At 42.1% G+C, this 24,263-nt stretch overlaps 2 long non-coding RNA genes across 18 annotated transcripts in view; both read right to left on the minus strand.

Annotated features, from left to right (window-relative positions):
* The window catches only part of LOC310886737, a 170,498-nt gene extending 160,918 nt beyond the window's left edge, over positions 1-9,580 (minus strand). For 3 of the 11 annotated variants that reach the window (XR_014575445.1, XR_014575446.1, XR_014575448.1), the window contains exons 1-2: positions 8,474-9,518; positions 8,238-8,375 (exon numbers count right to left, since the gene is read on the minus strand). This is a non-coding gene — a long non-coding RNA (uncharacterized lncRNA). Of the gene's footprint in view, positions 1-2,788; positions 3,562-8,237; positions 8,376-8,473 lie in introns of those variants that run through there. The other 8 variants (XR_014575447.1, XR_014575449.1, XR_014575451.1 and 5 more) reach the window with 5 other exon arrangements.
* Positions 9,581-14,351: 4,771 nt separating this feature from the next.
* LOC310886738 lies at positions 14,352-21,157 on the minus strand. 7 transcript variants are annotated; one of them, XR_014575457.1, is made up of 6 exons: positions 20,948-21,053; positions 20,510-20,575; positions 19,993-20,123; positions 16,946-17,024; positions 16,329-16,456; positions 14,352-16,009 (listed from the first exon to the last, which is right to left on the minus strand). It is a non-coding gene; the product is annotated as an uncharacterized lncRNA (long non-coding RNA). The 7 variants fall into 7 exon arrangements; XR_014575458.1 differs by having other exon boundaries at positions 19,993-20,127; XR_014575453.1 differs by lacking the exons at positions 20,510-20,575; positions 20,948-21,053 and adding an exon at positions 21,104-21,157 and having other exon boundaries at positions 19,993-20,127.
* Positions 21,158-24,263: the final 3,106 nt, after the last annotated feature.

Raw genomic sequence — 24,263 nt, forward strand, 5'->3', positions numbered from 1 at the left:
TATTTGCTTTCTAGTTTGAGCAAGACATTGTAATTATGTATTAGCATCCATTAGTAAAATTTAACCCCAATGACCCAGTGGGCAAAGACTTCCCGATCTCACTCCAGCTCCGGTATCAACCTCCCTCCAAACTGTTTCTCCATATCAGTATATAGTTGAAACAAAAATCCAAGCCTGTTGCATCCCTTGGAGATTTGGAAAAAAGTTATGCAGAAGCCCACAGCATTTGCACTGAGCTCTGCCTTGTCCCCACTGCAAGCTCTGAAGATCTATTCACGGACAGAAACTTTTTGTCACCTTTATCACACAAATGTATTGGTGTAAAGGCATGTAAACCACAGCCACGTTGTATCTGCACCAGTGTAAAAGATAATACAAAATGCAGGATGGTGGACAATCCTGACTTATAGTTTTGTGCCTCCAGCTCTTACTCTACACCCTTATGTTACGGTTTCATTGATTTCCAGAGCCAACCTACCCTAAAAATCAAGGTTATTCAAGTGGGACTGCAACAGTGCGTGGACCCATCTCCCAGCAGCAATGCAGACATCTCATGAGAAACATGAGAACAATATACTCAAAATGCAACAGATTTGATGTGCATGGAAGCAAGCAACCAGGGATTTACACTTATCCCTACAAACCATGTAAAATGTGCTGTTCTGACAGCGATTCAAGGACTCATCAATACCTTGGGTAGCCTCCTGTATTCCCCTTTGTGTGTTAAGTCTCAAAAATGTTTCTACAGATGACCAGTATCTCCTCATAGCTATGGTAGCTTTCAGATATCCTCAACAAGAAAAGTCCTCCTTCAGGTAAAGATGCCTGCTGTTTGTTTTTTTCTAGAACACAGCAGTTTCAGTGCAGGAAAGCATCAGTTGGCTAATGCACAGCAAGCCAAGAGTTACAGCTGAATGCAGCATTTCACTGGGGGCAGGCTGGTGAGGTTGCATCTATGCACAGGCAATCAGAACAGTGCCAAAAAGGGGCTGCACAAGCTACTGATGCATTGCAGATAAAATGTAGAGCAGCCGGGCTGTTTTGGCAGCAAGCCTGTTGGAGTGGAGAGCAGGAATTCTGCCTCTGGGGTGGAAACACACATGTTCCTGCTTCTCCCTTTATCCAACGTGCCCAATACTATTTTCAACACCAGATTAGCTTTAGGACGTACAGGTGCGCAAGTATCCTATAGCTGTTTCACAGAGCCCAGACTCTGATATTCAATCCAGCTTTCCTTTTATAATTATGCAAATACTTCATCTTTAGAAGAGATAATCATTTAATTAGGCAATACTCCTACATAATTATATGAATTGTCCATTTTGCCACTTATATAGCAGCTAATTGTAGACTTCAGGAAACAGCATGGAAGTATCTTTAGCCCTAGTGCACACACAGGGAAACCAAGACAAAGCAACACTACGGTCTCTTCCAGGATCCCAGGTCGAACAGAGCCTGAGCTTGCTGTCACTGAATTAAGCCAAAATTTTCTGATAATACTAGGAAGAAGACCATAGGAAACAGGTAATGACTCCCACCAGCTTTTTCACATTGTCCCCGGATCACACTGCCTCTCTTAGCTAGAGTGAAGCCTCTTAATAAGAAAGTAGGCATAGATTTAGGTTCTCTACTGTTTCTTGACTTGAGATGAAGACACATTCTAGCATCTCTTCAAGCCTTGTTGCTTCCTATGTGGTTTTTCTTTCTTTTGTTAATCAGAAAAAAAAAGTGAAACCTCAGTAGTTTTGCAAAACTTCAATGTTTTCTGGTGAAAAATTAATTTTCCTTGAACTTGATGTTCCCTGGTGTTCTCCAACGAATGCAGTGAAATTCTGACTCCAGAGCCACACCTAGCAGCGAACTCCGCATTTCACATGTCACACCACAACGTGCTAAAACAAAACTGACAATCTGAAAATAGATACGCTTTTAATTTGCAGACAGAAATGTTTCATTAGAGAGGAAAAAAATATTCCTTCCTCACTTTGTACTTGCTTCCCTTCCTCATGAAACCAAATGAGAAAGACACAGCCTGAAGAATCTCTTCCATTTTCTGATACTCATATGAGCTATTGTTTCATACGATCTGCAGACTCAGATAACTAAAGACAGTCAACAGCAATCTGGAATTCAACTAACGGGAAAGCCTGGCAAGTTCTGAATTTGGCAGCGTGTGATGGTGCCGAGTTTTTTTGCCTTGTGTTTAAGTCTCATTCTCACAAATTAATTATGAGAACAGACGTGTTCAATAGGACTTTTATTTGTTAAAATTCTGAACTGTTTGGCATGCAGAGGACTTGGAGCAATTGACCCATTCTGCTATCATACTCTCATGAGCTCAGTGGTATCCTCGACTCATTAAAAGATTCAGGATTCAGCTCCAGCTCCTTCCCCATCCTGCCACGAATGCCACGCTCCATGGATTTGATTCTATTTGTATAATGTTCTAACCCAAGTTCACTTTGAAAATTTAAAAATCTCACTGTCAACCTTTCTGTCTGCCTTCTCCAGTAGTCTGTGCAATATTTCATGACAGATTCCTTTATCTACGGTTATAAAAAAAATATTTCTCTGAATTCCCTGACACCAGCCCACTTGAGACAAAGCTCTCTTGTGACGTTCAAACCTAGTGTGAGCACCAGACTGAGATCAGATTTAAGGGAAGAAAAATTAAAAAGCAAAAAACTACACATCAGCAAAATGAGTTCTTTAAAACCATTTTCAACTGGCTGAACATCAGCTTGCTCTAACGGCAATCAATAAAACCCCATCTCCAAATCCTGGCATCCAGAGGGTAATAAAATGTTGTAACCAGCAGAGAGCTGTAACAGAACTGTAGAGTCATGCAGCTGCAATACATTAAGTTACATAATAGAGATAGCCCGATCTAACACGGCTTCTCTTTAGAAACTCTTTTACCCAAAGATTGTTTCTCTCCTTGGCATGAAAAAACTACCTCCTAACTGCACTGGTCTGACAAGCTTCTCTACCTGAGGATATTTTAGTGCCCAAGCCTTCAGATGCTCCTGTTGCACCCAGGGACAGTCAGTATCTGCACTCTGTTGCACTGGGCACTGTATAGAACTGAACTTTCTCAAAATAAAAAAAGCCTTTTCCACTGCTAAACCGCTGAGAAACAACCATTACCAGAAACAACTGCTCTCCTAAAGAGAAGACAGGCTAAACAGGCCAGAAAATTACAGATGAGAAGAACAGAAGATTATAAACTCCATTTCATAGGTAATGATAGAGAGACTAAAGCTCACAGCTACAGAACAACCTTGGCTCTGAAATGCCACCGATCTCAGGAGTCTGATTACCAAAGAGTCTGCACCCCAAAATACAGAGCTATAGGCACCACAATCTCATTGAAAGCCATGGAAGGTGAACTTCTCTGCAAGTTTTATAGATCTGGATTTAAGTTACTCCGGATCACAATGGAAGTCTCTAGCAGAGCAGATAACTGATGCTTAATTCACGTGTTGCCTGGTTTAGGGATTTGATGTTCTTCAAACATTTGCTTCAGAGCCTCCAATCCCTATTCCTGAAAATCTCAGGTGCCTGGGAAAAAAAGGATGAAAAGTCTAGTCCTCCTCAATTCCATACAAAGACTCGAGCCGCTCAACACACAGCGCACTTTAGGGAAGTTTGGCATTTACCCCAGGTAATGAGATGACATGAGGTACTGCTTGAAAATTGATACTTTACAAAGAGTTAGAGAAACAAAGACGGTATGCAAGGAGTTTAATCAACATTTCAGAAGGATTTATTAGTTCTGATGTGTCCCTGTCCTCCTCTCCATATCTCTACAGGCTTGTTATCTCTTCTATGACTGCCTTTCAGCCATTTTGTACCATAGCCAAGGACAAGCATATGGCCCACGAGCCAATTCAGCTGGAGGGAGATGCTGTGTGTCACGAGGGTTGTGGGTGCTCAGCTTCCTGCCTGCTCCACGAACATCACCCCCCACGCACTAATAACAGCATCTCCTACCTGCTGAATTTTGTGCCCTGCATACTGGGAACACAATGAAAGGGATGGCAAGAAACCGTGCTGGCAGCAGCTAGGGTATTTCCAGTGCCAGAACAGTTCTTCAAACACATACAGAGTCTGTATTTATTCTCTTGGCTACCCAAATTAACCTCCTGCCCCTGGAGATGAATGAGCAGAATGAAGAGTAACACAGTTCCTGACTGCGCTTCTGTGCCGAGGGCTCATTTGTGACAAGGAGCAGGTGAAAGAAGGGCAGGGGACAGACACCTTCATATCTCGTACAATATTTGCTGGCCAGCACAGAAACTCACAGTAAGTGAGACAGCTGCAGTCTATTGTTAGTATTAATCAGTATTAAATTTCCACTCCCCTGCAAGAGCAGAGAAAAAGCTGTGATGACACTGATGATGAGATACACCCAATTTTTGAGGGCCACGCAGGAACAGGTTCACTAGTTATAAGCCATTCAAATATAGCATGGGTTCCTTGGAGGAGATGGCTCTTATTTTGCACCAACTGAATGTTTTCCCTAAGGGCACACGCTGGTTGGGAGTAGCTGTTATATACCTGTGCCTATTAACTCTCCAGGAAATAAGTATATAAAATATACATAGTCAATAACAATAGTTTTGGCTTGACTCAGACTCTTCCTTATCAGTGAAGGAGCGTGCAGTGCAGAATAAGAACCAAATTTTTGTGTTAATACATTACTTCCAGCTCCAAAAAAAATATTTTTTCCTCTTAAAACTCATCTCCCACCACCATCGCCCCCTTCCCTTCCCTAAAGGGGGCCTACAGGAAAGTTGGGGAGAAACTCTGCCAGGGAACATAGCAATAGGACAAGGAATAGAACTAGAAGAGGGGAGATTTAGGTTAGATATTAGGAAGAAATTCCTCACTGTGACGGTGGTGAGGCACTGGCACAGGCTGCCCAGAGAAGCTGTGGATGCCCCATCCCTGGGGGTGCCCAAGGCCAGGTTGGATGGGGCTGGGGGCAGCCTGGTCTGATGGAAAGTGTCCCTGCCCATGGCAGGATGGTCCCTGCCAGGATGTTTGGAACTGGATGATCTTTAAAAGGTCCCTTCCAACCCAAACCATTCCATGATTTTTCCTGGCAACAGAAAATTAGAGAAAAAATAAAGTAGTCAATTGGGTATCCAGTACTCTTCAGGGTCTTGGAAGCCAACAACTAAAGCATTTCTTTACTCTCTGCATTAGATATATTGAAGAGAAAAAATGGTATTGTGGTCACTTTGTCATCCCTACGCAATTCTTGTATTCTTGTCTGCAAAAAAAAAAGTCTATGATGGACAAGTTTCTGGTTGTCTTTATCACTCCAGAAAAAAAACACAAGTCAGGAGAATCTGATTTGGAATTATATACTTCAGGTTATTTCATCACCTTCTTTTGCCAGCAAGACCGAATCAGTTTTAAAAAAATACGTTGCTACCTCGTGTCCTTCCAGCTCCTACAGGAAAGGGAGGACAGGACCTGTAGAAATCTTACTGCAGAATACTTCCACCATCATTTTGCAAGAGAAAAATGAGCAAGAGTCTTTATTTCTCTTCTAAAAAAGAAGCCTCCCCACAATCAAGCAAAAGCAGAAAATTCAGCAGGGCCGCAACAACTGCCAACTTATACCATTCTCTCTCCGTTCCTTTGGAAGGTCAGAGGCCAAAGGTTACTCATAACCTTAAAATTACAGGACACCACATGCAAACATAATATATTGATTATTGTTAGATGTCAATAAAGCTGTCCAAAACCATTTAGCTTAATTCCACCTGCTCAGCCTGACTAATGCCTTAAGGAAACAGGTCTCCCTGGAAATATTTATGCATGTAGATCTACGATCACATGATAATACATTGTTTTCTTTTTAAGAGACTGAAAGCGTGTTGTAAATCTTAAAACACCCTGATGGTTAGATAACCACGTTTCACATCCCCTCTTCAATACTGCATATGCAGACAGCTGAAATCATCCTGCCCATGCAAAGAAATATTTGACACCAAGTTCAATGTAATTTTCTCTGGCAGAAAAAACTTCCTGTACACTAGCAAGAAAATTATCCTAAATGAAATTCCTTAGCCACCCAAGATACAATGCCAAGGCAAAAAGGAGACCAAATTACAGCACAGAATCTTAAAATATATGAAATTCAATTTCGCTTTCAGCGTAATAACCACAAGAAATAACCATCCCAATTCTCCTCTCATTTCTGATTTAGACCAAACCTTCTCACAAAGTATACTCATAAAAAGCCAGCCATAAATATAGTAACAATGATCCTGCAAAATAGCCTATGAAATTCATATCAATGCAGTGTAAGGTGTGCCCCAAGGAGACAAAAGTCCTTCAGAACAAAGGAACTACATCAAAGGATCAGAGCTCATTAAAGGAGACCCACCTCTTGCCTGTCATCATCATTTTTCAAAATGGGCAAACCTGTGGACAATGTGATCCTTCTCACCTACCACACAAGAGACATAAGGAACATTCATCGAGGGCTCTCAGATCTCTGTCAAAAAGATATTATTGCCATATTATAATTAGTTCTGTAATTCCCGGGAGCAAAGATGGAATTTCAAATCATTCCAATAACCAACCTAATAAAGCCTTGTCCAGCTCTCTAGGGAATGGCACATTTCCTTCAGCATGGCCTCTCTGATTTAACAGCTTCAAATCAGACGCTTGACGTTCAGCTCAGCTTACCCACACCATTGTGCTGAAATGTGAGGGTTTCTGATCACATTTAAATTGCTGCAGCCCAGCAGAGTGACTCCTAGTTTCCACAGTAGGTGTGAAAAGAATCAACCCTGCAAATATAGCTAATGATAAGACTAAGCAAATTCCACACTAGAGTCTGAGCAAGCTGCTCTGTTTTGCTGTTCACAATGTACAGATAAGAATTTCTGCCACAGAAATCAGGAGGAAAAATCCCTCTAGGAAAATACATTAGCATCCCAATCCTCCTGTTAGTCCTTCTGATGACTTCTTAGAGGTAATCTTCACCTTTTTTTTTTTTTTAAATGTTATCTGAACTAGCCAACAAGACCATAGGAGCTCTCAGACAGATATCCAGCTGACACCAGTTGGTATTGCTCCATATGTCAGCAGACCAATTAAACCAGTTGCAGACTAGTTCCTAGCATCAAGACAGCTATTTTGAAAGCACAGAAAGGCCAGAATGACACTGCAAGAAGCCTCACGTTGTAAGCTTCCTTCCTAACAAAGGAGATGATACACTAACCTGCTAGACATGCCCATATTGGAACTGTCCTCTGCACAAAAGGGATTTGGAGTCAGGGATACCATATGCTCACGGGGGCACAGCTGTTCCCTTTCATAGCTTCGCCCTCCTGTGTTGGAGTAACCTGCTCCTGCTCTCCTGACAGACAGGCTCCCAACAGCCACGCACGCAGGCAGGCAGCCAGCTCAAGATGGCAGAAAGATACCTTTGCAATGTTGTAAAAATACCTCTTGCTGAATCAAACAGCGCATGGAGCTAAAGCATTGCCAGCTTGGCTGATTTATATGTGTTATATGACCTAGGACCTTCTAATTTTGATGTTCCTATTTCAGATGCCTTTGAAAGAGTCAAGAGATTAATGAAAAGATATCTGTACTGGCTGATGACCTCTCTCCCTTACCACCTGCTCCATAAAATTACACGACAAGCTGTCTAGAGGCAAAGCAAGAGGTAAGGAAGATGAGATGGCAGCTGCCTGTAGAGAAGCCCTGGAAATGCTCCTGCTTGCTCTGATCTGACTTTGAGTCAAGCAGCTCTGCTTGGAAGAAGTCCTCTGCTTGGCAGAGACCAGTGAGTCAGAAGCGTAGGCTGTGCTGCGTTAGCAAAACCAAGCTCTGAGCGGAATAACAATGGGCTTTCACTCGTCTTCCTTCCTGTACCTAATTACAGCACCAAAGCAAAACCCGCGGTGCCTGCATCGCTGCCCTTCTCCAGGTACCCCTCGGGCCAGACACCTGCTCAACACTGTTCTGCGGAAGACGTCTCCCGCAGAATTATTTCATTACTTTTTCAGACAACTGATACGTATCCCTCCAGGACCAGGATGCTCCTAACAAGTGAACGTCTCAGAAACCCCTCCAGGGGTTAGCTGTAGCAGTAAGAGTAAATAAACTCAGCAGGCAGGGAGAGAAGTAGCACCTTGTACCACAGCGTCCCCACGAACATCATCGAGCTGCAGTTCACAAAACGCAAGAAAAGAGCATGCACTTACATTCCAGCTGCAGACAGGCTGTGGGAAGGCTGGAAGAGCATTTTAGTGTTCTCCTCCATCTCATGTTCCTGTATCCAGTCCACTTGCAAGTCAGCATTTTTTCAGCAGCACCTGCAGGTGTGAAGTGCTCTGAAGGTACTGGGGAACAAACAGAAACTCAGTAAGGTTGAATCCTTGGGGGGAGAAGAGCTTACTCTTCTGTTTCCAGCAAAAAGTAACGTAATCAAAGTAATTACATCTAAGCAGTACGGATAGGTGCTGCCATCCATCTTTTAGTCTTCTCTGTCCACCCCCTCACACAGAGGAACGCTTAGGGGAAAAAGCCAGTTCTGACCCGAGGTATGACTAAAAGGCAGGCAGGTCAAAAAAAAATGAGATCAGTACTACTCCCCTGTCTTATTTCCTTGTTCAATAGATTGAGGGGCAATTAAAGCCTTAAAAATGCTCTTTATTATTCCCAGGTGGTTAGGAGGGGGTTGTTGAAATCACTGGACCCTAATGCAGGTGAGTTAATTTATGGCAACTGAGGCTCTGGCCTCAGTTTGGGTGTTTCTAAAATGCTGAAAACACACAATCTGGTTGTATTATAACTTGTCTTCAAAACTACAAACACATTTACCCACAAAATAAAAGCAATCCAGGGAGATCAATGAGCAGAATATTTTTTTTTTTTGGCAAAACAATAGCATCTTAGGCAGTTTATCTGACTGCAGCTGTCTTTGAATAAATTACCAACCTGTATCTTAAATACGTTTGTCTTTCTACCTGATTAATTAAAAGCATGGTGTATTTTGTAAGCTAGTCAAAAGTAATTTTTGATAGCTCTAGTAAGGAATGCCTTCCAAAGGGAGGCATGCCTTACCAGTTATAAAGAGAGCAGCAGTGTCAGGGTGCATAACAGAGCCCAGGGGTCTGATGAGAGGTTCTCCTCAGCTATCATCTTGCCTGGGATTATACCCACGATGATGCTATTTTATTACAGAAAACAAAGGTGCTGGACTCCAAGAGTAGGCAAGGAGGAAGAGGAGTAGGGAATGAAGGAGTGATGTTGAGTCTAGGAGAAAGGTGGGGTTAGAGGGGAAAGTATTTTATTGCCACTGCTTCTCACTGTCCAAATCTATTTTTATTGACAATAAATACATTTTTCCTAAACTGAGTCTGTTTTGCCCATGGTGGTGGTTGGGAAGTAATCTTGCTGTCTTGGTCTCAACACACGAGGCCTTTCTCACCCTTTTTTTCCTCCCTGCCCCATCCTGCAGAGGGGTGGGGGTGAGAAGGCAGCTGGGTGGTGTCTGGTGGCCAGGCAAGATCAATCTAAAACAATGCCACTAGAAAAAAAAACAACTCCCTCTGCACAGAACAAGCTGTGGACAGCTAAGGCCCACGTATATCTTCAATCATCTACACGTATACATGTAAGATAGGAGACTCGTGGACCCTTTTTTAAGGCTGGCCCAAAGGTATATCCACTGGCAAGCATCCTACAGAAGAGAGGCCCGGATCAACGGGACAACTGATAAGCAATTCTCAGAGGTGAGGGTAGGACTGCATCAACCCTCCTTCTCATATCTTGCCGTTCTCTTTGTTCACCTTTTTCCATCTGGCATTAGTTGAGATCTCTAGGAAAGTCTGTTATGTGATTATTGGATTGCAAAACTCTTTGGGCAAGCACATTGCAGCTGAGCTGATCAGTTTAATGTCCATGTCATTTTCAAAAACAAATTTAAAAGCACATTAATCCTCTTGTATCATAGATTTTTTGCGAACTGCCAGATCCAATACCTTGTTTACACGAGGCATGTGCTGATTTATCCCAGATAAGAACAAACCCAGTGAATTTAGTAGGTGGTGGAATGCATATCAATCTGTTTTATTTCTGTTATTAAAAAACTCTTAGGCATTCCATGATCAACAGGAATTGGATAATTATCTCTTTATTTTCTCATATTTTTAGCACCAACACTGGGCATACAAATAAAGGCCTCACTAAAATATTTATTTCTAATATGAGTTTTACCTAATGGTCTTAAAAACAACAGCAATTACATCACCAGCTGCAGTGGATTTTTGAACCTTGGGAGTGGGGTGGCTCACCTCATTTTAGCCCTTCTCCCAGCTCTCAGGCACTGCAGGTTCTGTCCCATCTCCAGCTGAAAATTGAAATAAGCCCTGAATCTCCTCCCATTGCTTCTTACAATGCTTAATTTGAACATTAGTGCTGAGTTCTTTGCCATTGCGGTGTCTGATGGGGCTCAAGTCTTCAAAAGAAATCCGGCCCCAGCAGAGAGTGTTTGCAAACAGATTTGTCTCTTTCTGGATGATATAACTCTTACTGAAGCATTCAACGCTTTGGTGAGACCAAGACCTGGCCCGTGGTGGAGAAGTTAACAAACCCCTGCTGTGAATAAGTGGAGCATCTGTCACAAGAACTGGAGGTGTTCTCCTTCCTGTGGCATTCTCCTATGCCTGTATGTTTTTATTAGACTCTATATTTAGTCTCCGGCTGTTGCACGCCTGACTTGCTCTGACATTTATAGACACTCTTACACAGGTAATCCAGGAGAGAAGAAGAAAAAACAAAAAACAAAGGAAGATGTTAAAGAAAAAAGAAAAATGGTTCCATTTAATGGCAATCTTCAAATCCTTCAATTGCACTCAGAATAAAAGGTAGAGGAGGGAGGAACACATAAGATAAAGGCACTAGGGCATGGCTGGGGATAGATACCACCCAGTCTTTTATAACAAAATGCTGCAGTAAAAGTATAACATTGGGAAATAATTTGCCTTAAGGTTGAAATATTTCAGCTGCTTCCGATCAGCAATTGCATTTAGGTGGGTGAGGTTTTATGGCTCTAATAAGAAAGTCTAGGTTTCTGGGACTGCTGTGCACTGGAAACTTACATTACCTTTTTATAAAGAAGATTAAAATTATTAAAATCTTTACACCAAATTCTACACAGAAAAAAAACGCCTTTCAATAGCTGCGTTTTAAAACGGCCTGTTTATGGGATTATGATATAATTTGTTTATGTTTTGGTTATTCTTTCAGGTTAGGCATAACAAAAGCATCTTCAGGCCTTTTAATGCAATCTAAAATCACATTTTTCTAGATCTGTGTTCTGTGTTTCCATGCCTTTTATCCTCATAATCCCTCATACAGCTCTGGGACCCCCCAATCAGATCAGGATCCCACTAACAGACTCAATTGTGTGCAATATAAGCATCCAATTCCACGTGATTAGATAAGCAGCATGCAGAAAAGAGGATGATAGCATCTGTCAGATGAAGATGCTCCTAAGTACTACAGTGATTTTGGGTGGTGTGTAGGGATTTCTTAGAAAAGTCATTCATATAAATCTGTATAACACCACTGACTTCAGAGAGCCCAATTCTGAAAAGAAGTGGGGGGGGGGGGAAGTAGATTTCCAAACTGGCATAAATCTCTGTGGTGCTGATTTCAGCGCTGCTGGATTTCCAGCAGCTGCAAGTAGCATAAATCAGTGTACCTCGGCAGAGCTTCCCTAATCTGAGCATCAGTCCCTCAATGCCCAGCTTCTTTCCTCAGACTGTAAGTGTTCAAACCAGGTATTAGGACACAGGAGTTACCATCTGTAAGGACAAGGGAAAAAGTCAGTTATCAGTCATTTCTCATATCCCTTTTGCAGGCATTAATACTGCTAAGAGGGTTGATGGCTTTCTGCCTGTCCACTAGCAGCTAAGTGGAAAGCTATCAAAGAAAAATCTAGGTCAAAACCAACCTTTATGTACATCTTTTCTTTAAGACTCTTTGAACAGTACATAGAGGTATGCTCCATTATCTGGGGAACTGTATCTGTGAAAAATATAGTCCGTGTAAAATCTCTGGAATATCAGCTTTATTTCTTTATACAATGAGGACACCTGATTCTTCTCACTTTCTTTTTTGGTTAAAAGGACGCCAGTTTTCATTAAGCCTGCACAAGTTGGGACAGTATCAGTTTGCAGTAAAAATGGCTGAGGGTTTGAAATTCTAGTAGTTTCTTAAGAACAATTCAACTGCAGCACAAATGCCATTCGGTCTTTCAAGTGTTGAGTAATGCTGGGTGTTTTATCTGACTTCAATGGATATGCAGTCACTGGAAGAATAAAGAGGCAGAATACGTATTTCTGCCTCAGCTGGACTTTGAACACTTCAAGTGGTTTTCAATCATTTTTGTCTCAGCAGCAATTATGTTTCCAGATCCAGCAGAAATTATTTGGCAGATATCTGGCATATTAGCACGGTTATGCGTTTAATATCCACACACCAAAACTCTGCATGGGGATGGAGGGCAATGGGATTTCTAGCACTAAATCTTCCAGATTCACAGAACTAAAAAAGTCTTAGGATAGACTCCACTACTGAGCAAAAGAAAATTAATAAAAAAATTATTCTGTCCAAAAGTGATACATTGTCAAGTTGTATTCCTTTTAAAATTTAAGGCTCACAGTTACTCATGTTATCATTAGTGTCTGTAATACATGTTTTTATTGTAGTTATTCTCGACTGATGTTGATACCTTTTTCTGGCCAATTTTAGTCATTGTCTTCTCTGTACTTTCAAAAGATATATTTTGCTGCAAAGACAAAAAAGCAAGATTTATTCCCACGCAGACCATTGATTTTCCCTACAGCACTCCATGGCACCCACAAAAAGTATTCATCATTATTAGTATGCTGTAACAGCTTCAAAACATTTAGTTAATAGGGTGTTTAGGACCAGCATTGGCAAATGCTGCAGTGGCTTTGCAAAAAGTGGTATACAGTGGTATATATTAAGCTATAGTGGTATATATTAAGCTCATTCGGCTTGTACAGCATCCCTGACCACTGGCACTGCACGCAAGTCCATGAGCTCTGGATCTGTCCCTTGGGTCATTTATAAGCATATGACTTAAACAGATATGAATTAAGTACAGCTCCAATGAAACATACGGTATTAGACTCTCAGGCAGTAAAAAAATGTTATAACCGAGGGTAAGGAAGAAGTAATGGATGTTTTCTACAGGTGAAAATCTGTGAAACCCAAATGTCTCCCATGGCCACTGCCATCTTGCTGAAGCAGATGCTCAGGCTTCAAGCTCCAGCTGAAAGCACAGCCTAATCCTGCTTGTTTAAAACCTGCAACTGTCTGGTTTCTGTCTTCACCCTCCTTTTCTGCCACTCTGTATGCATGCTGCTGATTCTTACCCCGTTACATTACTTTATATTCAGTCTTGCCATTCCCTACCTCGGTAAATTTCTGCAAATCAAATTCTGCTTTCACAACCAGAGCTATATTTAGCAACAGACCCAGGGTTGTTTTTCATCTCGTGGTTCAAAAGGTTTATTTTTCCTTCCTGTAAATCGTAGCCTGAGCCTGAAGATTTATCAGGCCTGAGTCACCCATAACACACTTATTACATTGCTGTGCTCTCTGCAAAAACACTCAGAATAAAAGTGGTCCACCCCATGCGTAGCTTTGGTGATAGCTCTTCAAGCAGCAGAATATTCGTGTTCCAGTCAGCATCCACTGGAAAACAGTTGTGAAATTACTTCTCGCTTCACAGAGGCACAAAATTGGGTCCTTCATTAACGTTAACTATTTAGCGCCTTTTTATCTTCTTAATTTTACCTGATAAAATAATAGCCTTTGTTGCTAATCTCTTATTGCTGAGGCTGGAAAAGCTCATGTATTTAGAATTAGCATTTCTGGCATTTCTTGAGAGCTATTTCCCAGAAGCACCATTTGCTTCTATCACATTAAATAATTTTTTTTGCCCCTCTGTATGCCTTTCCAGGGCTTTTATTTCCCCTGTATCAGACAGATCAATCTCGTGGCAGCTAGTGTCTGGTTATAGGAAACTCTGATATTGAAAGCCTTGAAGTGATCTGTAAAAAGCACCGTGTACTTTCTCTTGTTTCTTGCTGACCAGCACTCAACCTTCTAATCCAGACAACAGCTCCATGCTGGTGTTTTCCTACTGCAAACACTCCAAGTCAGTTTGCACCCCTACTTATATCATAGCAGCATGGTAGCGTGAGGGTTTGCCCTGCCATAGCTGGTGGTTAAGGGTGTGATTTTTAAGCATGGAGTGCTAACCAGAAGTTCAGCTACACTGGGACAGCACAAGACACTAGTAAACTGCATCTTTACACAGCCACTGATTGCTTTGGGGAAGGGCAGTAATCATAGCTACACTAAATTGAGGTTGGTGTCCCCCGATTGCTTTGCTCTTTGAGGCTTGTCCCACTGACCTCCCCAGTTCCCTTTCCTGCTCAGTCAGAAACTGCTTCTTTCACAAAACAAATAGATGGCTTCAGTGTGACAAGGTTTATCATTTCAAAACCTCATTTCATTGCTTCTTTGATTGAGAATAAAGTTGCATTTCTATTACCCCTTCTATCTGTCAAAGGCCATTAGCTAGAAATCTCATCATAATTCCTTGCGTAGTCCAAGTAAATGAATTTCTTTTCATGGTTCTGCAGCCTGAACATTTTTATTGTAGCTATGCGAGACAAAGAAAAACCATTTTTGATAATACATCTTTCCTTCTTCACTACAGGGGAATGCAATTCGGCCACGTCCCTTCCCTTTGTCTCCCGACCACTCCCGGTTTGCACATACCAGGTTTATTTTGCAGCCAGGGCTTTGTTCAGACCTCTTCTGGGCTTTGCTGCGACTGGAGAATCAGCAGGGACCTGACACCAAACAGCAGGATCCGCTCAGCCTGAGATCTGAGTAAGCCACCAACCCTTCCACAGGTATATGGGCCTCTACGGGCCTACCTCTACGGGCCTCTATGGTCCCACGGGCCTACCCTTGTCCTCAGGACCTAGGGGACCTGTCAATGCCCCCAAATTCTCCAGAATGAAAGGTTTTAGGTAGCCAGCTCTAGCTTTGCACATGAAATGCAGAACACTGCTCCAGAAGATTTTATTTAACCAAGAAGCACATTGAACAGTCCCTTGTTGAATCCTATGGAAGAATCATACAGGCAGAGAACTACTAGGCCCCATAAATATCACTTCATTCCCCAAATATTCAAGCTCATCTTTGAGATAGAAGTTAAGCTTCTAAGCCACTGAGAAAAAATTACAAGCAACACCAAATTCTCACCTGATAGCAAATGAAGACAGGAAGTAGTATTGATTTTTCATTATTTTTTAAAATAGCTTAATACAGACTTGGCTTCAGAGACTTCACCCCTACACTTGCTACATTATCTATTTTGCTGCAGTTCTGTTGAGCACTATCAGCCCAGTCACTTTAAATCAGATTTCCAGACTGAAGCTCTCCATGAGCTTAACTTGGAAGCCAAGGGGATCTTGAACCCTCAACTCAAAGAGCACAACCCCATGGCTGCTTCCACGTTATTCAGTGACTATGCCAGTGCCTTGCATCACTCGCTGCACACACGGCTTGTCAAAGACCACTTGTCAGACATAACAAAAAGCATTTCCAGCTCTGAGAATCTGTGTGCATTGTACACTCAAGAGGTTATCTTGGACATCAGTTTGTTACATTTGATTACAGCATGCAAGTAAACATGTAATGAAGCAAGATGAGAGGATTTAGCTCTGTTGAAGTGGTTGAGATGAGAAAGCAGAAAGATTGTTCTTGCTGTGTTCTTAACAGATGTGTCGTCATCTATGTATTTCCTTGGTAGCTGAAGCTCAGTGGAGGATGAAATGCAGGACACAGAAGCGCTTTCACTTGAAGTCTCCCCAGTAAATCTTATCCCTTTGTTCTTGCATTAGATGGGTGGGAGAATCTGAAATAAAGGACTGGTTATTGAAAGCTCTGGAGCTTTTAGTAACACTTAAGACATCAGGATCTGGTAACATAGAGTGTTTGCAATTCACACATTTTGCAGAAGAATTTTGCCTGCCAAGTGCCTGATCACATCAGAGAGCCTGGTTTTGCACAACAGACTGAGAACAGGCACCAGGCTTTAGGAAGGGTTTTTCCTGTAGTGGGAGCCTTCTGAGGATCTCATTAAAAACTGAATTCCATACATTATAGTTTTTCCTCAAGAAAAAACAGTAAATATTAAAAATGCCACATCCAAGGCCAGTCATGTTCCAGTTTACCTTCCATCTGAGGGCTTTCAGAGGCTCGTTGTTTCTGCGTGTGCTTTTGTGAAAGTATTTGCAGTTGCCTGCTGCTCAGACACGTTGTGATGGCTTTTGGTGCTATTGCTGCCACGTTGAGAGGCTGTCTACAGAGGCCACAGAACAAATGACAGCCTGTTATATGGACCACACCAAACCCCAGGTCCCTATACAGAAGCTTAAGCAAACCACTCCCCTGTATGATTTAATTCACAACCAAGTTCACACAGCCCCTGATTAAACTGACAGCTAAAAGGAATTAAAGGAAGAAGTCGAATAGAGTAGCTTAGAACTCTCTAGTTTTCATTGTCATCTCCAGAAGTTATAATAATGTCCACAGAAGTAATCTGTCAGTCCTGCTTTATCTACACAGCTCATGTTCAACTCCACATTGACTTGCTGACATCTCTGGGTGACAGCATCACAAAGTCCCTTGAACGCTTCCTGCCTGGCATTTTCTAGCAGGTTCATTAATTAGCAAGGGGAAAGGTTATTTGCTCTGCCAGGTTTATTTCTGTTTTGTTATTGACATGCTATCTGTTTGCTATGGTGAAGCCTCTTACAGAACTGCAATTAAAATACATGAGTTAACTTACCCTTTTCTCCTCTTTCCTTGTGGAATTATCCTGCTGTCTAGTGTTTTCCTGCTGCTTAGACATGCCAATCACACTGTTCCTGCAAAACAAGAGATCAAGTCCATCCAGAAACAAAAATCCCATATTGCAATCTGGCAGCATGGATTTATTCTATCAAATACTTATTTCTATGTCAACACTCAAGCCCACGTGGGATCCTGCTTCAATCTGGGTCATCCAGGGCAGCTTGGCCATATTTGAAGTTTCTGATGGACAAGATTGAGCTTTGCACTAGAAAACTGAGTGCCATAATGTGTAAGGAAGCACTAAGCAGTCACTAAATAGTGACACTAGAGTGTCTGGGACTTCGAGAACTCCACCTACACCTTAGCACCTGTACCTTAGCTTAAAGGGCTTCATGTTCTAATTACATTTTGTAATCAGAAATACACTGCAGCTCAAAAAAAATACAATTATTAAAGGTAACACAGTTCATTAATGGATCTGTCTTCAGTGTTAACAGCTTTCTACCAAAAGAACAGACATTGCTGAGTCTCATGCAGATATCAGGGACTACGCATCTCCTGAAATTATCCAGAAATAAGTATTTTGTGCTCCAGGACTCCAGAATTCTCAAAACTGGAGTGCTTCCTATCTGACAAGGAGAAAAGCTTCCGTACCACAAATAACCTTTGAAAATAGTTCAATATCAAATTACTGGGGATTTGCTACCTTGTACTGCATTTGACCTCTTTGCAAGTAGAGGACAGAAAAAGATAATTAAGTCACTTAACAGCATCCAGACACATAGCGCTACTTGAGATAAACATCACAACAGAATTAATGCATCACTTACCTAATAAGCAAGGAAACAGTCATAGCTCAAGCCTTATCCTTTAGACTGCTGACTGAAGAGCTCCCGTTACTCTACATATCATTAATCTAAGTATATAAAGGCCTTTCCTGGGGGAAGGAGCATTTGTTTGCTAAGAAGTATCAGAAACAGCCAGAAGAGATCAATTTTACACTTCAAGGTCTATAAATGAATTAAAGAAATCCTTCCTGAAGGCCATGTCAAATAGAGACATCAACTGTATGTCAGCCGAAGCAAGCCATGAGCTAAAAATGCTCTGCTTCACTCATGGGTACGTTTATTTCATTGTTCAGCTCTTACTGCAGGTGCCAAATTTTACATGGACTTTCTTTCACTAGAAGAAAAACAGGACTGCTATTTCATTCACTGTTTTGAGTAATATTGCAGCAATGTATATATATTTTTATTGGCTAATGAATGGTTGAGCCCTTCAAGTAGTGAGTGAGAAAAAAATCCACCTTGATATTCACATTTTGAGCAATGTGCCTCAAGCCACGTCCCTAAATCTACACCTGATGTCCAAGCTAGGGCGGGTCAGTGCCCTACAAAACACCCACACCTGAATTCTGCTAAATTCCTTTGAGGATCCATAGCATTAAATTACTACCTGAATGAAGGATCAGACCTATAGCAGATCATCTTGACTGTACTTTTTACTAAGGGAGGGGAGAAGCAGGAAAAGGAAATGCTTTTTCACCACTGCACAGTCAGAGTTGGGCAGAGTCTGGCCACTGCAAGGGCACTTTGGAGAGTTCCTGACTGTAGAGGAACCCAACTGAAGCCAGTGAATCCCCATTAGAGGTTAAATATATGTATAAGACTGCCTACTACACTTTCTATTACTCTGTATGGTATTGACAGCTACTTAACATTCTTGTGATCCAGTAGAGCATGAAGAAAGCATCTTGGAAAAACGCCTTGCCAGTACACCTCAGAGACTGAATGGAGTTCCAGCTTGAAAAGAAAATTCAGTTGGGTGTAAAACTTTGTTAGACAGATTGAGGAACTCATCTGAGAGCGAGGATTAGCACCCATACACAAATATTTTGCATATGGCAAGTCAGAGCAAGCTGAAAAAACAACTCATCCATCCTTTGCATCACTATGATCAGAAAAAAAAATATGATGGATGGTCCAGAAGGAAAAACATCATTTATCAGCTTGCTTCAAGCCTAAGATTTTTAGTTGTTTTTTTTTCTTAGCTACTAATTCTTCCTGACAAGAAGCTTTTGATCAAGTGCTTAGACAACAGAAAGCCCTAATTTGCAGTGCCAGCAGTAAAGCTGTCTGTTCTGGAGGGCCAACATCCCCAAGCACTGCATGATATCCTTGCTGAGAAGGGCTGGGTTGCCAAATCCCCCTAGTTTGCCTCGCTGAAGGACCCTATCCATCAGTTGTGATCATTGTTGTGGCTTTTATTTTGAACTACTGTTAAACATGTTTAAAAGCTGAAGTTGCTGCAAGTTATCCTTGCAAGCTCCCAGCTTCCAGAAAAAAAGATCACCTCCTCCCCCCCCCAAACTTGAAACAGACTTATGAAACAAAATCCTGTCAATTATCTTAAACTGATGAAATAGAATAAATCTCTGGATAGAGACATTGCTTGTGTGCCAGGCATCTGTTTAGAGATGTTTATTTGTAGCAGGACCCATTTATGATTAAGCTCCCACTGTGAATAACCACCCCTTATCTCCTGTGCCTACTTTCTAATATCTCTAGGATATTGAGCAGGAAGCCGTGCCAAGTACTTCTGCAAAGAGTTATTGAAAAAAAAAAAAAAAGTAAGTAAGAAGAAAGCATTATCTGATAAATGAAAGCGACTTTATTCACCCTTTAGGATGCCTCATATCATCTTAAACCTCACAGCTGCTCTTTCGGGGCAGTAGCAAGACAGAGCGCTAGGAAAGTGGGATCCCATCTCAAATCCACTGACTTTATGCTTACACAGACCTTGCCACGTTCGTCGTCCTTCACTGAGGCCTGCTGTGACTACATTAGCACATTTTCAGAGGCTTGCAGCTCCCACCATTGGGGCACAGCAAGTCTCCATCTGCAGCCTGAGAGCCCACAGTCATACAAAGGAGTTAAGCCAACCTCTTCTACAAGCTGTACCATGCACACATGGAAGTCACTGTCTGTCAGCCAAAAGGGCAGTAACTCATTAAAATATGCTAACGAGATCTTCTAACTTCACCTTTAATCTAGGAAGGAAGTTGCTTCTGTTTTCTCAGTGTCACTTAGAGTCAGCCACTCCTGCTTTGGCAAGCATTTGATAGATTGTTGTATCATTCTTGCACCATCTTCTCATTTCTTAATGTTTGATTTCTGTCTTTGTAAAGGGAGAAAAGGCCAAGTTAAAACAGACAGCAAGCATTTCCCCAGTGACCTGGGGGAGAAAGCTTAATTAACACTCAGAAATCCCTGGCATCTCAGAATTGCTCAGCACTTGTGGATAGGCTGCTGCTCCCAGCTGCCTTAAACACAGGCTTGTGAATTGTTACAGCTTCAAGTGCTACTAATGTGTTTGTTAATAACAGCAGCCTCATCTCCCTTGTAACCAAGCTGCCACTGTAAGCACATTTACTAGGGTGGGTGCAAGTAAATCAAGAGTCTTGGGGCAGGAATGACAAACAAAGGCAGAAGTCTCGGGGTCCTGCTGTGAAGTCAGAGGTGGTCTTGATCAATTTTGGGGGCCTTTAAGAAGCCCATACCTGCAATGTTCAGTGTGAATTATTCCAAGATCATAAGCCCATACTTTGTTATCCCCCAGCCTATCACTAGAGAAACCATCAGAGCCCATCATTAGCCACTACCTAGGTACAGCAGATGCAGCTGCTGCTTGTTTCTAAGCATTTGCCCTAGAAAATAACTCACAAGGTTACAAATCTCACCAAGCTAGACATCAGGTAAAACATTACAAGGTAGACTTCAAAAATTACACTATGAAGTCAGCTAGAGATTGCCCAGAGACACTAGCTCACCCAGACACCCCAAAGCACACGAGCAACTCCTTCCTTGCCACCAGAGCCCTCAGGGAAGCTCCATAATTAGCTGCTTCCCAAATTACACAGCACTGCCTAAAAATCCAGGATGCTTTAAGGTATGACATCTATTATGACATCTATTCTCAGCTGCAAACAGAGAATCACCTTGGAAAAACCTGACCACGCTCACTAGTTACATAGCATCCTTTATATACATAAAACACATATATTAAAAAAATAATAAATAAATAAACACACACAAAACTCCTTAGACTACAGAACTCAATGGGTTCATGGCCATAAGAGGGATTAAATACCCACAAGCAGAGCGTGGATGAGCAAGATTGGCCAGGAGGAAGGCACTGGCCAGGTGGGATTGGGCAAGAATAAATGCAGGTGTTAACACAGGATGGGTTAGAAATACCTGCCCCTGCTGCTAAAAATGGGTGTTGTTCAGCTGAAGAAGGGATTACAGTTTTTATGCTGAAAAGATCACGGAAAGTAAACCATAAAGAATATCAGGCACTTTATATGAGCTCTTCTAAATTGCTTTAAGATGCAAATGTCCTTGGTGCTGCCTAGTTAGAGTTACAATTTGAATTTTGTTCCTGAAGCAGGTTTATTTTCAAGGTCAGAAGATCATTTGTGATCTGAACCTTCTCAAAAGTGAGCTTTGTTCCCTTCTCTGTCTCTAATCACTTTGTTATAAGCTTTCATGGTTCAGTCAAAATGCATTGTATTTTAAGCCAGACCAAACAAGAGAGGGGATAGAAAAAGTTACATTGGGAAAGTGGTATTCATACAAATAAATTCATACAAATAAATTCAAGTGGCATTCATACAAATAAATAAAGACTGGAGACTGAAGCTGACTCTGTTTTATTTCCTTTTGACTAGTTTAGAAAACAAAATATATGGAGATATACAAAGCAATACAGGATTTGTAAACCTCTTTTCATTTTGGTGTTGTACTGAAGTGTGTCACGTTTTCCTTTATGATACTGCTTTCTCACGGAATTATAACTTAGATAAAACAAACAAATCCACCAGAACCGAAAGCTGAATCTTGGCAGATGGCAAAGATCAGGCTAATATTAAAATAAAGGATTTGGGCTCTCTGGATATAAAGCAGGACGGACAGCATAGGAGCAAATGTGTCTTTATCCTCATTTGCATTTCCACAGTCCTGACACAAATGTTTGCATTTTCCAGCTGATGAATACAGTTGTACAGAGTTAATTCACCGTGGAAGAGACATCCAAGGCTTCCCCATAGAATTAGGAAGAAGCTGAGTATTTAAAGACACTAAAACGTAACAAAAAGTCACCCAGAATAATAAATTAAGTGCAAGGCTCACTTAAGACTTTCTGGTAAACTTCGTGTTACTGTTCATGGGGTGGCAGATCTGGCCTTGTGCTGACCCAGAAGTACATTAGAAGCCCACCAGGGACTAGATTTGGTTTTTCTGGGGGGGGTGGCAACTGAGGAAGTGCATCTACAGACCCAGCCCCAAACTCCCAGCATCTCTTCTGCTTTTCACCTCCTGGTCATTTCTCCGTTTCAGCTCCAGAAAGTAATGAGCCTCATCCCCCTTTTCAGTGGTGATTTTTCTATGGCCCCAAATTGTGAGAGGTTAATGCATTTCTTAGAAAGTCCCTGGGCTCACATTCCAGCTTTCCAGTTGAATTTGTGTGGCCTGAAATCGGTCTCCTCATATTATCCTAATTTCCTTCTTTCTGGTCTTTCTCCATCTGTGACTTGCAGATTTGTCCATCATAAAAATGGCAGTGGGGCAAAGAACGGTATTAATAGAAGCAAATGATTTTACAAGCCTCAAAAAGTGCTGTAAATCTAACCCGTAGAGCTAATTTCCATAGCAGTCAGAGCGCGGTTACAGCTGGGAAAGCGACTAGAAATGAACCCTTTTCCCTCGATAGGTTTGCTCACAGAGGATGAAATTGATGCTCCCAGACCAGCACCTCTCAACACAGGGCTTGCGTGAGGTTTTGTAGTGCGCAGTCCTTAACCCGAGGCTTCTCAGGGACTCACTCTTTCGGCTCATGATCGCCCACTGTTCAATGGCACCGGTTGTTACTGGGCTCACTGGGTTGTGCTGGGTGCTCTGCAAGCAAATATCAGCCTCTGGCCAAAGTCATCACCTGGGTTTTATTACCCTGCAGTGCCTTGCACTAAAACAGAGTAATTTGCTTCTCTTTTCTGCTTTAATCCCCCAGGTTGCCTTCAGGAAAAGGCCCTCGGTGGGCAGTTACATCCCCTAAATGCAGTCTGAGATGCCGGCAGACTCAGGGAAAGGCCACATGGAAATTAGGTGGCAGCATGGGTCAGCATACGGATCATTGTAGCATGACTCAGGGATGATTCTGCAGACGCTTTAGCAAGAAATAACAGCTTGAAGTTATGTCCCCTGAGCAGGATCAAGACTTCAGGGTCTAACCCTTGATGCTTCAACTTGCAGCTCAATTTCCAAAACGTATTGAGTGTACCAAAATACTTCCAGATGCTTTTTGTTTGTCTCCTGAATTCAACACGTCAGACGAGGCAAGAGTAAATTGCCAAAACATCTTGCAGATTGAACGCTGCAACAGTTTTACCTCCGACTTCATTTCAGGAAGACAATAAATACTCTCCTATTCCCATCAAGGCTCCGTTGAAAAGCAAGGCTGATGCTCCATTAATCACTAGTGCGATGGTTCGGCGTCGTGAGAGCCAACATTTCTCTGTCTTATAATCACTGAAACATCAGGGGACAAACGGCTAATTGAGAGGTTTACCAAATAGTGGAAACCACTAAGTGGCTGTCAGTCAATTAAAACTTTAATTCCGTCTCAAAGTCACATTGTTAACAAAGCTGATTTTTAGCAGCAAAGGATTCGAACTGAGGGATTAAGAAATAGAAATCCGGGAGGAGGCCGATGGGGTGAGGGGTCTGGTGAGGAAATCACGGCCTCCTGCTTCCCGGCCTCGGCTTCCAGCACTGCTGGCGGGGGCTTTTGCAGCTCTTGATCCCAAAACGTCATACAAATATGATCGAGTGCTGGCAAAGAGAGCAGCTGATGCACAAGGAGGTGATGTGCTTCCCCAAGGTCACATAATAAGCTGGAAACAAAGCAGATGATGCCCAGGCAGCAGCAGCAGATGCCAAGCGCCGTTAGGACTTTTCATTACTTCAGGACACGCGCTGAATTACCCCGGCTACCTGCGCTGAATATCTGATTTCTTTTCTCTTGCATAACGAGCAGAATACGTACAACCATGCAGGGGTTCTGGGATGTTGCAGGGAGAGGTCTTCCACTTGGTTCGCAATGGATCCCTGTGTCATTTTTGTCTGGTTTTGGTGAAATTGCTACCTTTGAGCTCAGGTCGCCTTGATGGTATTTGCTCTTCGCCCCCCATTTTAGTTATTCTGAACAGTTCTCTATTGGCCATGAGCCGAATGCAGAACCAGAAATGCTCCCAGTTT

This window comes from Anser anser (assembly GCF_964211835.1).
Source record: "Anser anser genome assembly, chromosome: 26".
Taxonomy (NCBI): domain Eukaryota; kingdom Metazoa; phylum Chordata; class Aves; order Anseriformes; family Anatidae; genus Anser; species Anser anser.